The sequence below is a fragment of the Mustela nigripes genome, chromosome 14, assembly GCF_022355385.1.
Source record: "Mustela nigripes isolate SB6536 chromosome 14, MUSNIG.SB6536, whole genome shotgun sequence".
Lineage (NCBI taxonomy): Eukaryota > Metazoa > Chordata > Mammalia > Carnivora > Mustelidae > Mustela > Mustela nigripes.
Genome location: NC_081570.1, coordinates 77,080,062 through 77,096,570, shown reverse-complemented (window position 1 = coordinate 77,096,570; position 16,509 = coordinate 77,080,062). Strand labels below are relative to the sequence as shown.

The 16,509-nt window shown below is 38.8% G+C and overlaps 1 long non-coding RNA gene across 1 annotated transcript in view; it reads right to left on the bottom strand.

The window, feature by feature from the left end:
* Positions 1 to 16,509, bottom strand: part of LOC132001113 (uncharacterized) — a 33,074-nt gene that overhangs the window by 4,390 nt on the left and 12,175 nt on the right. Inside the window, exon 2 of the long non-coding RNA XR_009399529.1 lies at positions 9,045 to 9,209. This is a non-coding gene — a long non-coding RNA (uncharacterized LOC132001113). The remainder of the gene's footprint in view (positions 1 to 9,044; positions 9,210 to 16,509) is intronic.

Here is a 16,509-nt window from a genome sequence, read left to right as displayed (position 1 = left end):
ATGAAGGGAGGTTAAAGGATTAAGTGAAATCACAAGCAGGTTAATGGCAGAGTCTAGACTGGGATTCAAGTATCCTGACACCCGGCCAGAATTGTTTTCTATAATAGTATCCTCCACTTCTCATTCTGTCATATCATATTGTATCATATCTATCTACCTATCTATCTGCCTATCTCTTTATCTAGCATTTATCTACCTCTCTTTCCTACATTCTCCCCTCTATCTACCTTTCTGTTTTTCTGTAAGCATCTAATCACTTAACTATGTAATCTCTCCTTGCATCCATGTACGTTCATGAGACTCTATAAAGATACAAGAAGGTATTGATTTCCTATTCTAAGTTAATGGAAGAAAGGGAGTAGGAAATGGGGGAGCTATTGACTTTTGTTTATTTGTATTAGCTCCTACCTGAGTAAAGAAAAGCTTTTAGTCTGTAACACAGTATCATAACAATAGCAGGACCTATGAATTTTTCCAATAGGTAATTCCAGGCTGAAGACAGTGTATGTGAAAAACAGCCTAGCGTGCTGCAATATTAAAACAGTAGGCCACCATGGTCATAATATGTTAGCTATTGATAATGAGATTACAACTCCCATCTTCCAGTGTACTCCCTTCTGTGTCCCGACACTCAATTTTGTTGCTGGGGAACATCCTCGGCTAAAGTGACAGAACAGGCTTGGTTGGTGTGAGCAAGTCTTTTACTTACATTTAGTGTAAGAATTCTTACAGCATTTTAAGTGTCGGTCAAACCACATAGTCTTATATCACCTTAGGAAACAATTCCTTTAAATAACTTGCTCAAAAGACTCAACCCAAAAGAAAATTAGATCTAATCAATGAATTCAGTAAAATTGTCAGATAAAAGAATTACCACACAAAAATCAGTAGTGTTTCCATACACTAACAATGAAATTTCTGGAAATTCATCTGGAAGGAAATTGATCCCATTTATAACAGCACCAAAACAGTAAAATACTTTGGAATAAGGAGGTGAAGATCTCTAATCTGAAAACTAGAAGACATTGATGAAATAAATTGAAGAAGACAAAAGTAAAGGGAAAGGTATTCTATGTTCATAGATTAGAAGAATTAATATTGTTAAAATATCAATACTACCCAAAGCTATATATAGATTCAGTACAATCTCTATAAAAATTTCAAGGTCAGTTTTTATAGAAGTAGGAAAAAAAAAACACTCTTAAAATGTATATGGAACCACAGAAGAACTTGAAGAGACAAAGAAATCTTGAGAAAGAAGAGTAAACCAAGAGGTATCGCATTTCCTGGTTTCAAGCTATACTATAAAGCTGTAGTCATTAAAACAGTATGGTACTGACATTAAAAACAGACAAATAGACCCATGAAACAGAATCAAGAGACCAGAAATAACTGAAGCAAATATAATCAACTAATATATGATAGAGAAGCCAAGAATACTCAGTGGAGGAAAGATAGTCTCTTCAGTAAGTGGTGCTGGGATAATTCAATAGTTACACGTAAAAGAAGCTGGACCCATATCTCACACCACCCAAAAAAAAAAAACTAACTCAAAATAGTTTAAAGATTTAACTATAAGACCTGAAACCATGAAAGTCCTATAAGAAAACATAGGGATAAAGCTCCTTGACATAGGCTTTGGTAATGATTTTTTGGATATGACACTGAAAGCATAAGAAGCAAAATAAAAAATGAACAATTGGGACAACAACAAGCTGAAATCTTCTGCAAAGCAAAAGATACCACCAGCAAGGTGGAAAGACAAGCTGCAGAACTGGGAAAAATATTTGCAAGCCATATATCTGATAAGAGGTCAATATCCAAAATATATAAAGAACTAATACAACTCAATAGAAAAAAAAAACACAGGTAGTATCCCAAAGGTCCACTGATAGATAAATGGATAAAGAAGATGTGGTGTGTGTATATATACACACACACACTATATATATATGTATAGGTATATATGTATATGTATATACATATATATATATATGAATGTTTTTCAGCCATAAAAAAGAATGAAATCTTGCCATTTGCAATGACATAGATGGAGCTAGAGAGTATAATGCTAAGCAAAATAAGTCAGTCAGAGAAAAACAAATAGCATGATTCCAGTCGCATGTGGAATTTCAGAAACAAATGAACAAAGACAAAAGAGAAAGAGAAATCGATAAATGGAGAAATAGACTCTTAACTATAGAGAACAAACTGATGGTTAACAGAGGGGAGGTGGGGGAAAGGGGTTGTGAAAAAGGTGATGGGGATTAAGGAGGGGACTTGTTCTGATGACTACTGGTGATGTATGGAATTGTTGAATCACTGTATTGTACATCTGAGGCTAATATAACACTGTATTAATATACAGTAGAATTAAAATAAAAACAGTAAAAAATTCTATCCTATCTCTTTAAAGAAAAACACACAAATAACCCAATTTAAAAATGGGAAAAGACCTGAATAGACATTTCTCCAAAGGAATATAAAAGGTTGATGGGTATCTGAGATATCCCCCTATCCCTGTTAGAATGGCTAATATCAAAAGACAAAAGGTAACAAATGCTGGCATGGATGTGGAGAAAAGGGAAACCTTGTGCACTTTGGTGGGATTGCAAATTGGTACAGCTACTGTGGAAAACAGTATGGAGGGGGTGACTGGGCACCTCAGTGGTTAAATGTCTGCCTTTGGCAAGGGTCATAAACTCAGGGTCCTGGGATCAAGTCCCACATTGGGCTCCCTGCTCAGTGGGGAGTCTGCTTCTCCCTATCCCTCTGCCTGCCTCTCCCCCTGCTTGTGCTCTCTCTCTCTCTTTCTCAAATAAATAAAATAAATTTTTTTTAAAAAAGTAAAACAGTATAGAAGTTCCTCAAAAGGTTAAAAACAAAAATATCATGTAATCCACCAATTCTATTTCTGAGAACATATCCAAAGGAAATAAAAGCACTAACTTGAAAAGAGACCTGTATCCCCATATTCATAACAGCGTTATTTACAGTAACCAAAACATGGAAACAATCTAAGTGCCTATCAAGGGAAGAAGGGATAAAGAAGTTGTGGTGTTTGTATATCTAATGGGTTATTATTTGGCCATAAAAATGAGGAAAACCTATCATTGTGACAACATGGTTGGATCTTGAAGGCATTATGTTAAGTGAAATAAGATGAAAAAGGAATACTGTATGATCTCACATGTGAAATCTAAAACAAAACAAAAGAAGAACAGGAACAAAAACACATAGGAGCACCTAGGTGGCTCAGTCAGTTAAGTGTCTGTCTTCTGATCAGGTCATGGTCCCAGAGTCCTGGGATCAAGCCCTGCATCAGGCTCCCTTGCTCAGGGGAGTCTGCTTCTCCCCCTTCCTCTGCCCTTCCCCATTCCCCCGCTCATGCTTGCTCATTCTCTCAAATAAATAAATAAAATCTTTAAAAAAATAAATAAATAAAAGCCCATAGAAAAAGAGACCAGGGCGCCTGGGTGGCTCAGTGGGTTAAGCCGCTGCCTTCGGCTCAGGTCATGATCTCAGGGTCCTGGGATCGAGTCCCGCATCGGGCTCTCTGCTCAGCAGGGAGCCTGCTTCCTCCTCTCTCTTTCTGCCTGCCTCTCTGCCTACTTGTGATCTCTCTCTGTCAAATAAATAAATAAAATCTTTAAAAAAAAAAAAAAGAAAAAGGAATCAGAAGAAGGTGATCAAAAAGTGCAAAGTTCCAGTGATAACTAAGCACTAGGAATATACTTACAATGTAATACTGCTGTACAATATATGAAAATCTTGAGAGGAAATCCTAAGAGTTCTCGCCATAAGGAGAATTTCTTTTCCTTTTTTCCTTTTTTTTTTTTAACTTTTTATTGTATCTATATGAAAAGATGGATGTCAGCTGATCCTGTTGTGGCAATCAATTCACAGTATATATAAATCAAACCACCATATGATATACCTAAACTTATACAGTGAGGTAGATCAATTACTTCTCTATTTACATGTCTGAATCTAGTCATGATATTTATGCATATGATTTTTTTTTATCATACAGAAAGAGATGTTCTCATCTGCCAAGTTTTAGAGGAACATTAATCAAATTCATTAATTACTAAAATATGGCTTACATCTGAAATATTTTGTCTGAATTTGGGGGGTGAATTTTAAGAGGCACATTGACAAACTAGAATATGTTCAGAGGGTGACCAAGATTAATAGTGATAATAAAAATATATTTTAATAATTAAAATAATATTTTAAAAAGAGTTTATTGAATCCTGAGCTAAGTGTGTCACGTGGGTTGTTACTTTTAATCCTCATAATTACTCACTGTTGGCACATAATGAGTGACTGAGGTCACATACCAAGCCCAGCTTTTATCCACTCACGAAACAGCAAGGAGCCTGGACGCCATCTCATACAAGGAGCGGAGGAAGAAGTGAGTGTCTGTGCTGATGGAGGAAAGAACTGAGACCATGGAGACAAGTTTCCAGATGGACATTTTACCTCCACAAAATAAGATGCTCCTATTCTTAGAACTGAGCATTCAAACAAAAGCTGCCAGATCCTTTTTAAAGGAATGGATGAAAGATTTCAACTCTGATATGTTGAATCTATGACATGAGCAAAATAGAACAAATAACCAAGTTGTTGATTTCATGTCTATTTGCTGTCAGAAAAACAAAAGTAAAAGTCTCTAAAAAATATTAAAAATAATAACAAAATAAAAGTCTCAAAATTTCTATGATTTTTCTTAAAAGTCGAGTCTGCAGTAAATGTCAGAGGAGGTCCAGCTTCTCAGAATAAGTCCATTCTTGTTACTTGGTCTTTGGAACTATGTAATCTTTAGGTCTGAGACTTCGCTTCCTACTTCATGATGTTGTTCTAAGGATTGAATGAGTTGATGTATGTTGAGGGGCTTTATAATGGTTGAATGCCATACAACTGTGAGGGATCAGTGAACAGAAACAAAATGTATGTTAAGTCCCCTTGGTATTTTTGTCTATATAGTGATACAAGCCAGCCTTTAAAGCTGCTAATTCAATCAGACATCTGTCTGGTAAATATGGGCATATAAATACAGCCAGGGCATGCATATTTTCATTGGTTCAATATTTACTGGAATTGGTGCTTATGTGTGTCAGCTATATGCTAGGTGTACAGAAACCATTAATATACAGTATTACCTTTCATGACTAGCATAAAAATAAATAGTTGCAATTTAGCAAAATTAATGTTATTAATGTTAACTGATAGAGGTATGGTGTGAACAAAAATGAAATGAAATGAAATCAGTGACCTGTTTAAAGGGGCAAAGCTGGTGTAACAAAGCACTCCTTCACCATTTACATAAGCACCAGCTGTTATACCCTACCTCATGCTAAAGAGGTCAGTATGGACTTCATTCGCCCTACAGAATCTGTACGTCTGTATTAAATTGCTCACACATCATAAAACAATTAGCCTACTGGTGGAAATCCTGAAGCTTAAGGTACTGTGCATTCTCACTTTTGCACTGCCTCATTTCCATCCAATGGTTAAAAGAAAAGGAAAAAGTAAAATTTTGTCACACAGAAGTTCCACACTGAGCAATGCCCTTGGTCCCGCCTTAGATGGGAGTTGGCTGTCATGTCAATGAAGGGGAAAAGAAGCCATGGTCCTTAGGGGTTGACATATTTAATGTCAATTCAGCCTGTAAGATGAGCTTGGGGAAGAACAGAGGAGGTAGCAGGAGAAGTGTCCAAACCTTACCATGTTGTCCTGCTGTTCACGATCACAGAAGACGGGAGACATGTTTGAAAGCTTTGCCAAAGCCCAGTCAGCACTGATCATCAACATGTGGGACGGTAGCAGCAGCTACTCCTTACCCAAGACTCAGAAACACAGTGAACAGGAATGAGTGACGGGGAAAGCGTCTGTTGGTCTCCCCTATTCTTATTTTGTATGGAAACCCTAGAGTTAGTGCAGATACCTTTGCAAGTGAGTCAATCTGTGAATCAGTGACTCAATAGGAAAAAAGGAAGAAGGAGAAAAGGAAGGAGAACTCACATTTCCTGACTTTGACCACCGTCCTATGCTGAGCAGAAACATTATTAATGCTAACTGATGTTGACTGTGTGCCAGTTTCTGTATTAAGCGTTGCATTTCACAGTCATGACCTCACTTAAACCTCACGATGGCCTCTCCGTGTAAGAATTCTGCCTGGATTTGCAGGTGAGAATGCCTTCCCGCAGTCAGGAAGGAGGGTCAATTTGGAATTCAAAACCCTAGCTCCTCGTGCGAAACTCTACTCTTCCTGCTACACCGGAGAACACAAAGGAGTTCACAGAAAGGGATATGGAAAAGAATTTTTACGAGTGCTTGGCAGTCACATGGGTGAGTCGCAGACACTGTTTAGGAGTTGGGAATCAAGAGATGAGCAAGAGGGGCGCCTGGGTGGCTCAGTGGGTTAAGCCGCTGCCTTCGGCTCAGGTCATGATCTCAGGGTCCTGGGATCAAGTTCCGCGTCAGGCTCTCTGCTCGGCAGGGAGCCTGCTTTCCTCTCTCTCTCTGCCTGCCTCTCCGTCTACTTGTGATTTCTCTGTCAAATTAATAAATAAATAAAAATATTTAAAAAAAAAAAAGAGAGATGAGCAAGAAAGACGAGTTCCTGTCCTCGTGGAATGATAAGGGAAGACAGAGAATACACAGGTAATAAAGAAATGAAGAAGATCATTTTATTGACTTCTAAGAATCACAGGGAAGATGAAAGAAGGTGCTGGGAGAGAGGGAGTGGAGGTTCTCCTTCAGCCAGAGTAGAAAGAGGCTTCTCTGAAGAGGAGACGTTTGAAGGAAGACCAAGGAAAGGGGGTGGCCATGCAAAGACACAGGGAAATGGATCTTAAGAAGAACTTGCCTGTTTTGGAAACAAAAAAGGGAAAGAAAATGGAGGGGTAGTCTGGGAAATAGGTAAGATCCAAACTGTGACGCCTTCTGGCCATGCTAAGGACTTTGGAGGCTGTCCTTGGTGTATGGAAACCTACTGGGAGAAGGAGGAAGGTTTGGAAAGGGCCATACCCTTACTCTGGCTCCAGGTGAAGAATGTGGTTTTGAGAGGCAAGAGCACCTAAGAGGCTGTTGCAATGTTCCAGGCGAGGTTTGCCGTGACTCAGACGAGGCTCCTAGCTGAGGAAGTAGCAAGTGGTTATTAGAATCAAAATCTATTTTGGAGGTAGTGCTGACAGAACTTACTACTGGATTGGACTTGGGGGTGGGGGGAGGAAAAGATGAATCAAGAAACGTTCTGGGTTGGGTGGATGGTGAGGAAGTCCTTAGGATGGGAGAGTTGAGGGCCAGGCCTTCCCATTGGAAGAAAGCGGGCTGTGATATTTAGGATCTTACCGACAACTCTGAATGGGTGTGTTCTGTTAAGGGGCCCGAAAGCACCATAAATCACAGTAGGGAGAAGCCATCATTTTGAAACATGAAGAATAGAAAGCATGCCGGGATCATCTTGGGTCATAACAATTATGTGTTATAAAAGTCTCCCCTGTGTCACTCATTTGTTCTGAATCATAAGTGTCTCTCATTTTTATGTCTTGGTTATGGTGAAGAGCTGCTATAGAAAATGGGAAAAGCAGGGCGCCTGGGTGGCTCAGTGGGTTAAAGCCTCTGCCTTTGGCTCAGGTCATGATCCCAGGGTCCTGGGATGGAGCCCTGCATTGGGCTCTCTGCTCAGCGGGGAGCCTGCTTCCTCCTCTCTCTCTGCCTGCCTCTCTGCCTACTTGTGATCTCTGTCTGTCAAATAAATAAATTTAAAAAAAAAAATTGAGAAAAAAAATTTTTTAAAAATGGGAAAAGCAGGCCTAGACTAATGAATTATCTGTATTTCATTAGTATTTCATATAGCTAGGACACATTAATTGATTTAGCAATAATCGTTGTAAACATTCTAGAAAGAGGCAGGACATTAAAAAATATTTTTGCTTGGGGCACCTGGGTGGCTCAGTGGGTTAAGCCTCTGCCTTCAGCTCAGGTCATGATCTCAGGGTCCTGGGATTGAGTCTGCTCTCTGCTCAGCGGGGAGCCTGCTTTCCCCTCTCTGCCGGCCTCTCTGCCTACTTGTGATCTCTCTCTCTCTGTCAAATAAATAAATAAAGTCTTTAAAAAATATATTTTTGCTGATTTTTTTTCTCTGTGCCTGTAATTAAACTACAACCAACTGGTGATACTTATGTGTTCTCCTTTTAATAACTTGCTATGAATATTTTCACATATCTTTGAATTTTTGTGGCCATCTTATTTTTAACTTGCTCTAAAATCTATCTCCTTAATTTATTACTTATAAATTTTAACATGTTTGCCAAGTTGATGAACAAATTAGTTCAAAACCAATGTGTGTATAAAAATTACATACTGTATATAAAATTATCTAGTACCTTTCTATGGTAAACTAGTTTTTGTTTATTTAATGCTTGTAGATTTCTTACTAAAGAAGGCACCTGAGTGCGATAGAAATACAAGTTTAGAAGTCTTGTCTCTACCTTTAAACTGTTTCTGTGATCTTAAGCAAGTTTCTTAGCTTTCTGGACTTGAGATTAATGTATTAAAAAACAATAAAGAGTGTTTGATCCTTTATCATAAAGGATGAGCCTGGGTGGCTCAGTCAGTTAAGCATCTGCCTTCAGCTCAGGTCATGATCCCAGGGTGCTGCTTGGCCGGAAGCCTGCTTCTCTCTCTCCTTCCCCCTGTTTGTGCTCTTTTTCTCTCCCTCTCCCACTCACTCTCTCTCTCAAACAAAATCTTAAAAAATAAATAAATAAAATAAAATAAAAGGAAGCATCTTTTCTAAGGCCTTTTCCAGTTTTTTGGCTTTATTTTGCTAACTTATTTTCACACTTTATACCATGGAGAACATCTTCTTTTATTTTTAATAATAAGAAAAAACCAACAAAGAAATAAATGTGCATATATATAATTTTTATAATTCGCTTACTATGAGCAAGACTATGATATTTCTTTTCTATTGTTGGATAACTTAATATATGCTCATTTAGATATATGAATATGAAAAAGGGGGGCTTTACCACTGGGTGGTTCAGTCGTTAAGTGTCTGCCTTTGGCTCAGGTCATGATCCCTGGGTCCTGGGATCAAGTCTTCCATTGGGCTCCCTGCTCAGCGGAGAGCCTGTTTCTCCCTCTGCTTCTCCTGCCTGTGCTCTCATGTGTGTTCACTCTGTCTTTCTCTGTCTCTGTCAAATAAATAAATAAAATCTTACCAAAAAAAAGAAAGAGAGAGAGAGAAAAGAAAATGAAAACAGGATCCCTCCTACCCATCCTTCATCATCTGGCTCGGCAGCAACCATCTTTTTTAAGTCCCATCCTCACCCCTAGATCAAATCACCATTTCTCTGGTCTTCCACAGCACTTTTTTGGGATATGTCTACTAGACGACCCACTTCACTCTGTCCCGTATTTCTGTTTACCTTCTTACCTCCCCTGCTCGATTGCAAACTTGTTTGAAAGTATGGAGGTGTTTTCTTCACCTTTATGTCATCTGCAGCTTTGAGCACAATGCTTTGCATGTAAGAAGCATCCTAGAAACTTAGTTGGCTCTATCATTCCTAGTAAGTCATATATTTACACAATCCAGACTGGTCATACCAAGTCTTACTTTTAAACAATTACACTTTAATATTAGGAAGTTCTTTTTATCTCTTAGACACACTCTTCCCCCAAACTCTGTGGCCTGGGCAAAATAATGTCTTTCATCCTTTGATTTTGCCATGACTTTCTCTTTGGCCCTGCCTTTTCTGCTGCCAGGAACACTCTTCTACCTCCTTTCTCTAGCCAGTTTCTACTCATTCTTTCCCTAGACATACCCTTGTGCAAGAAGCACTCTCTGACACTTCATATGCCCCAGGCTGGGTTGGTTGTCCCTCTGGTCTTCTGCTCTACCACAGCCATTGTACTTACCGCTCCCTTTTAGATAAAATTTTCCCTCTCCTTTTCTGGGCTATAAGGTCTGAAAATTCAGACCCTTACTTGTATTACACATGATTATATCTTTAGGGATATAGTAGAGCTTGGCACACTTGTGGGATGAATATGTAACCTTTAATTATTTTTTTGTAACATGAAAACAGAATTCCATTAAATTAATGACTTGCCCAAGATCTCACAAGGTTACTACTGTAGCCCTCTCCAAATCAGGTTGCAAGTGGATTTAATATTTCCCTATTTAGTCAAGAAGAACCACAAACATCATGACAGAGCTGTTGCCATTTTTAACCAATTTTTTCTTTAAGTAAACTCAACTGCCAGTGTGGGAGCTTGAATTTAGGGCCCCAAGATCAAGAGTCCCATGCTCTACCAGCCAGCCATCCCGAGCTGTTGCCATTTTTTTAATGGAAAGAGAAGATGGATGTTCACATTACTGAGGTTTACCTATATTACTAAATACTGTAAGTGTGTGAATGGTGGTTTATGAGTCATACTTAATGTAATCAATTGGATTTAGTAGATATCTATATTTGGATTGACTAGTAGGATAGAATTTATTAAATGTTGTGCTAGAAAATACACTATGAGCAAGTTGGTAGGTGAGGAAAGGAAGACTACCTTCCAGAGCCAGGAATGAAAGAGACAATCATGTCTTTGACCAGCAGTGGTGATACTTAATAAATGCGTGTCTCAAGTCTTTTAAGATTTGAGACATTGAAAGTCAGATCATAAAAGCCTTTTGTGAAGTTGAAAAAAATAATTGTTCAAGAACTCAAGATTATGCACAAAATGAATCCTTTGATATATCTACTGAAGTATTTCTTTGCTGTTTTAGAAATGAATTTAGCATTTGCTGTCATTTTTACCATGATAAGAATAATAACCATAAAAATATAAACCAGGTTCAGAGGTTATTTCTATATCCTGTTGCTTAAAAAACTATTGCAAGAATAGTGAACTGAGGGACACCTGGGTGGCTCAGTGGGTTAAAGTTTCTGCCTTTGGCTCCGGTCTTGATTCCAGGGTCCTGGGATCGAGTCCCGCATCAGGCTCTTTGCTCAGCGGGGAGCCTGCTTCCCTTCCTCTCTCTCTCTGCCTACTTGTGATCAAATAAATAAATAAAAATCTTAAAAAAAAAAAGACATCCTTTTAAAAAAAATAGTGAACTGAAGTAAAATTGCAATTTCTTTCCTCCAAACGCACAATATCTTCTTTTCTTTTCTTTTCTTTTCTTTTCTTTTCTTTTTGTTTACATATAATGTATTATTTGCCCCAGGGGTACAGGTCTGTGAATCATCAGGCTTACACATTTACCAGCACTAGCCACAGCACATACCCTCCCCAATGTCCATAATCCAACCACTGTATCCCTACCCCTCCCACCCCCCAGCAACCCTCAGTTTGTTTCCTTAGATTAAGAGTCTCTTATGGTTTGTCTCCCACCCAGTACCATCATGTTTCATTTTTTTCCTTCCCTACCCCCTACAACCTCCCGCCCTGCCTCTCAAATTCCTCATATCAGAGAGATCATATGATAATTTTCTTTCTCTGATTAACTTATTTCACTCAGCATAGTACCCCCTAGTTCCATCCACATTGTTGCAATGGCAAGATTTCATTTCTTTTGATGGCTGCATAGTATTCCATTGTAGATACCTATACCATCTCTTCTTTATCCATTCATCTGTTGATGGACATCTAGGTTTTTCCCATAGTTTGGCTATTGTGGACATTGCTGCTATAAATATTCAGGTGCACGTGCCCCTTCGGATCACTATGTTTGTATCTTTAGGGTAAATATCCAGTAGTGCGATTGCTGGGTCATAGGGTAGCTCCATTTTCAACTTTTTGAGGAACCTCCATGCTATTTTCCAGAGTGGCTGCGCCAGCTTGCATTCCCACCAACGGTGTAGGAGGGTTGCCCTTCTCTGCATCCTCGCCAATATCTGTCGCAAAAGCACATTTTCTTATGGAGAGTACTGTGGTCGATTTTAGCAACTATAACTTGGATTGAAACCAATACTCTGTATGTCTGTGCCATTAGTTTCCAATCCGTCTATGAAACATTTGAAGTCTCTCCTACAATCCCTTCTTGGGACAATTTGCAGTGTCATAAACAGAGAAAAACATCAACATCTGTATTTGCAATTTGTCTTGTTATAATTTGCACCAAGTATATGGAACTTCATTCTATCTGGCACGCTATAATAAAAAACAGAAGTCTCAAACTAGAAGCAAACACAAAGGGGCTAAATTAAAGTGTCTGTTCATCTATCACTCCACATGGTGAAGAATAGCCAACAGCCAATCATTCATCTGCCATTTTCTTCATGAACAAAGTAAAAAGAGATAGCTTACTATCAAACAGAGACATATTTGCTGAGAAATCAAGTCATACATTATACTGCTATACATTCATGTAAGTGAATCAATGTCTTAGACGATGCAGCTGTATTTCTACCTGCATATGAATTTTTTTAAAAGATTTTATTTATTTATTTATTTGACAGACAGAGATCACAAATAGGCAGAGAGGCAGGCAGAAAGAGAGAAGAGGAAGCAGGCTCCCCGCTGAGCAGAGATCCTGATGCAGGGCTCGATCCCAGGACTCTGGGATCATGACCTGAGCCACAGGCAGAGGCTTAACCCACTGAGCCACCCAGGCACCCCTGCATATGAAATTTTGAATACTCTCACCATCACCACCAACTATGTTACCCTCCCCTCCTCTTCTGGGGAGCAAAAAAATATTCCAGATAATTGTTCCTAAATCCTAGCAGGTACACAATTTGCAAGGATTTACAAACTTGATGGCTATCATTAATAATCATTTGAGAATTGAGCTACCAGTTTTAAGAAAGGGGGAAAAGTGAAGGAAGCCACCATAGAAACGAGCAGGGAAAGAAATAACCTCCTTGTGCCTGAATATACATACACGAACACATAACCGTACACGTGCAGATTTATAAATGGCAGGCCTTCAAAGTAACAGTGGGGGAAAAATGAAATAAATGCAACTGTTTTGTAAATTAACTCTCAGGGAAAAAGATAATTACATTATTGGATTAACAGGGGCAACTTAGTCACTTTTTTTCCCCACGCAGAATGCAGCTTGTTCATATCAAGGCATGTCATCACACTCCCAAGGTATTTATTAGGTGACATTTTCATAAAAATAAAAAAAAAGTATTAAAAAATGGAAAGCTGACAAATTTGATTTAAATGGATACTGAACTCCAGGCAAACGTGTCGTTTGAACTCGGCCTGATTTGCCGCTGCTGCCAGGAAGCATTAAAGTACTAGTGAGTGGTCGGTATGTGCTCCTGTATCCCATGTCAGGCTGCGCAAGAACGCTCCTCTCTTCGAAAATCATATTGTTCAAAATAAGTGACAAAGCTTGAGCAGGCCCTTCAAATCCATAAAGACATCTGGAGGGACTGAAGCATGCTTATAATAAAACCAGGGTCTCTAAAATAGAGGCCAGAGCTCATGTAGCATCTTGCCAAGTAATCAGATAAAAATGATTACACAAATTTCCAACAATGAATTCCTTCTGCATTTGCTGAGTGAGCACATTGGGAAGGGAGGCACATCTTTAGAACCATACTTTAATCTATCAGACTTTCCTGTGGAGGATTTATACGCATTTGTTTCCTCTTTCTCCTCTGCAATGCTCTTTCTGAACACATCTTGAGAAGCCCTTGAAATGGAAAACTTAAGCTTAAACCCAGACTTAGAGCCAGGATCCGTTTTTTGACAAGGAAAAAAGAGAAAAAAATCATCCCAAACTTCCTTGTCACTATCCCAGCAAATATCCTATCTATCATAAGAATTGTGGTTCCTGGATAACAGATTAGGCACATCAATAAAATACTGTAACCACAGTTTGAGACACATGCCCTGATACGTACCAGGTCAGAGGTGGACCAAGTTCTTGTGGAATCCTGAGGATATTTATCACTGGCCAAGCTTCAAACTGAGTTTTAAATTTTGTCAGACATGAAAAACTGCTACCAGATGGCGTCAAGACAATTTCTCTCTGTGTTAAAATCACACACTTAGGTATAGTCACTGGTAAAAATCAAATAGTCCAAACACCAGTACACCCCTGGCACCATTCCTACTGCAAGGTAGGAGGTATTATTATGATATGTGTCTCTTTCCAATTAAGAACGACCACACAACTAACACAGAGTAGCCCAGTAACGCAATTAACAAATGATGGTTTTCCAGGGCTGTAAACTATCCCAAGTCCAAGGACAAGAGAAAGTTTGACAGAGGCTCACTCCCTGACAGCCCCATCTCCACCCTGTACCTCCTTCAACTAGATGAAAAATTAGTTCATACTGTGAGATGTTCAGTTCCTGCTTTTGAAAAGAACCTCTCCTCCAAATTATTATAAATTCTCATATTATGTGGCTAAACTCCATTCTTCAATTAACCTCACAATGTAGTACAAACATGTGGGATGTGAGAAACCATATACTATTGGTTCCCAGAGTACTAAGTAGAAGGCATAAAGCAACTTTCAGAAGGAGGGTATGAAAATGCCCAGGTTTGTAAAATAAACTAGAAAAATGTTATATGTTAGAAAGCACAAGGAAGCATGTTATTACTAATTAATTTGTGATATGTTTGCTTTCGAAGTATTTTAGAACATAGAAATTACTGCATTTAACAACACAAGTATTTATTTAGCTCTCATCTGTTATGGCATTTCACTGGGTAAAATGGGGGTCTAGGGATCTAGTCTCATAATTCTTCTAGCTGTGAAGATGAAAATCTCATTCTCTTTTGAAATGTGGACCTGAGGAGGAACAGATGAATCCTGGCACTGGGCAACTGTAGATGTAGTGTATCACAAAATGCTGGGGGAATTCTTCTGTTTAAATCATTCTGGATACCCAGAATATCTAATTAGGGTTCCTCTTCCCCCACGAGTCCTGCCTGCTGCACTGTCAGAGTGAGAGACTCATGTAATTTTAATTACCAACCTTATCGCAGAGCAAAGTTTTCACTCTAGAAAGTGGCCAAATTACAGAACTTGGGCATTTGGGTTCATTTCCTAGAAAACTATCACTTTGGTTAGGGTTCTATTTCCCCACACCTCAGTGGAGCCCAGGAAAGATTTTATTCTATGCTCCAATAATTACTGGCAAGAGAATGGTGCCTCCCTCTGTCATCACACAAGAAAAAGCCCATGAAGAAGATCCCGGGGAAACACGAGGATGGGGTAAAGTGAGGTCATGACTGGCAACAAGAAAACCATCTAGTCTTTGAACACAAAGATTGTAAATGTCTACTGATTTTCAAACTTATTATTTTTGGCAGGGTTGCATATGTTCTCTGTGCTCATTCCACGAATCTGGCTGATTATTATTCCAATCACCAGAGGAAGAGAGAGTCACATTAATTTGTAGTAATTAATAGCACTGATGCATTTGACAGCGCATGTTAACAAGCCTCTTTGATTGTTTGGATCTCTAACTGCGGCCCTTCTTGTTTGCATCACCTCCAAGGAATTCATAATATCAAAGCTTAACGGTATCTGATACTTGTCAAAATGCAATTTATAAAAGTTTAATTCTTTTATTGATTTAGTTTGGTTTTGATGCCTGCAGAGTCAGCTCCCTTGACAGAACTTAGCGGATTCAAATGCTTGTCACCAGCTCGGCCTCCTTTTTGCAGGGAACAATTGCCATAGGCCAAGCCAACAGGCATGGTTTAATTGCCATTAATTAAAAGCATAAATCTCTTTTTTCTTCAGTTGCTCTGCTCTTAAAGGGGGCTGCACATATCTCTCTTTTCCTGTGTTTGTCAGAACACCTTCTGGCAAGCAAAGTTAACCCATTCCATCTTTCTAAGCACTTTCTGGGGTAATCTTTTGAAGCATTGCTCTTATGATCTGATGTGAAATGCATGCGGTTCGGTGATATTTAACAAACTGGATTTCTTCTTTATTGCAGTATAATGAGGTCAAATGAATCCCTCCATGGGTTGTATACATGCTTAAATGGTTTTTGCACCAAATTCTTTTTGACAGCAAATAAAACAGGAGCCAAACAAAACATCAGCTACTTAAAATTAGACGGGCGGGGGGGATTGGATGAGAATGGGCTTTTAAAACAAAAACACATATATACTTTTTAACGTGAGGCGCAAGTAACCTTCCAACAAAATAAATCTGCCTGGTCATTTTCAGATTGGAAGCAATTAGTGAGATTCTTGAGAGAAGGGAAGTGCTGAGCTTAACAGAGCCCAAATGATTATACAGTAAATATTATTCCAGCTCCGTTTACCTTCTAGTATTATCATTAAGTCTATTTCATTTAGAAGGGACCTAGTGATGTTGTGAGCAAGGTAAAAATAATGAGGAGAACTCATCGCTCACTTTGATGGGGGAAGGTAAAAAAGGGTGGGTGAAGTGGGTAGGCTCTTTTTATTATTTTTTTACTTGCCCACAATTATCGTATGAAATGATTATCCACCAGGCTTTGCTATTCAATGGCGGTGTCAAAACAATTCGGTTTCCCCTGGCTGCCAAGCGCC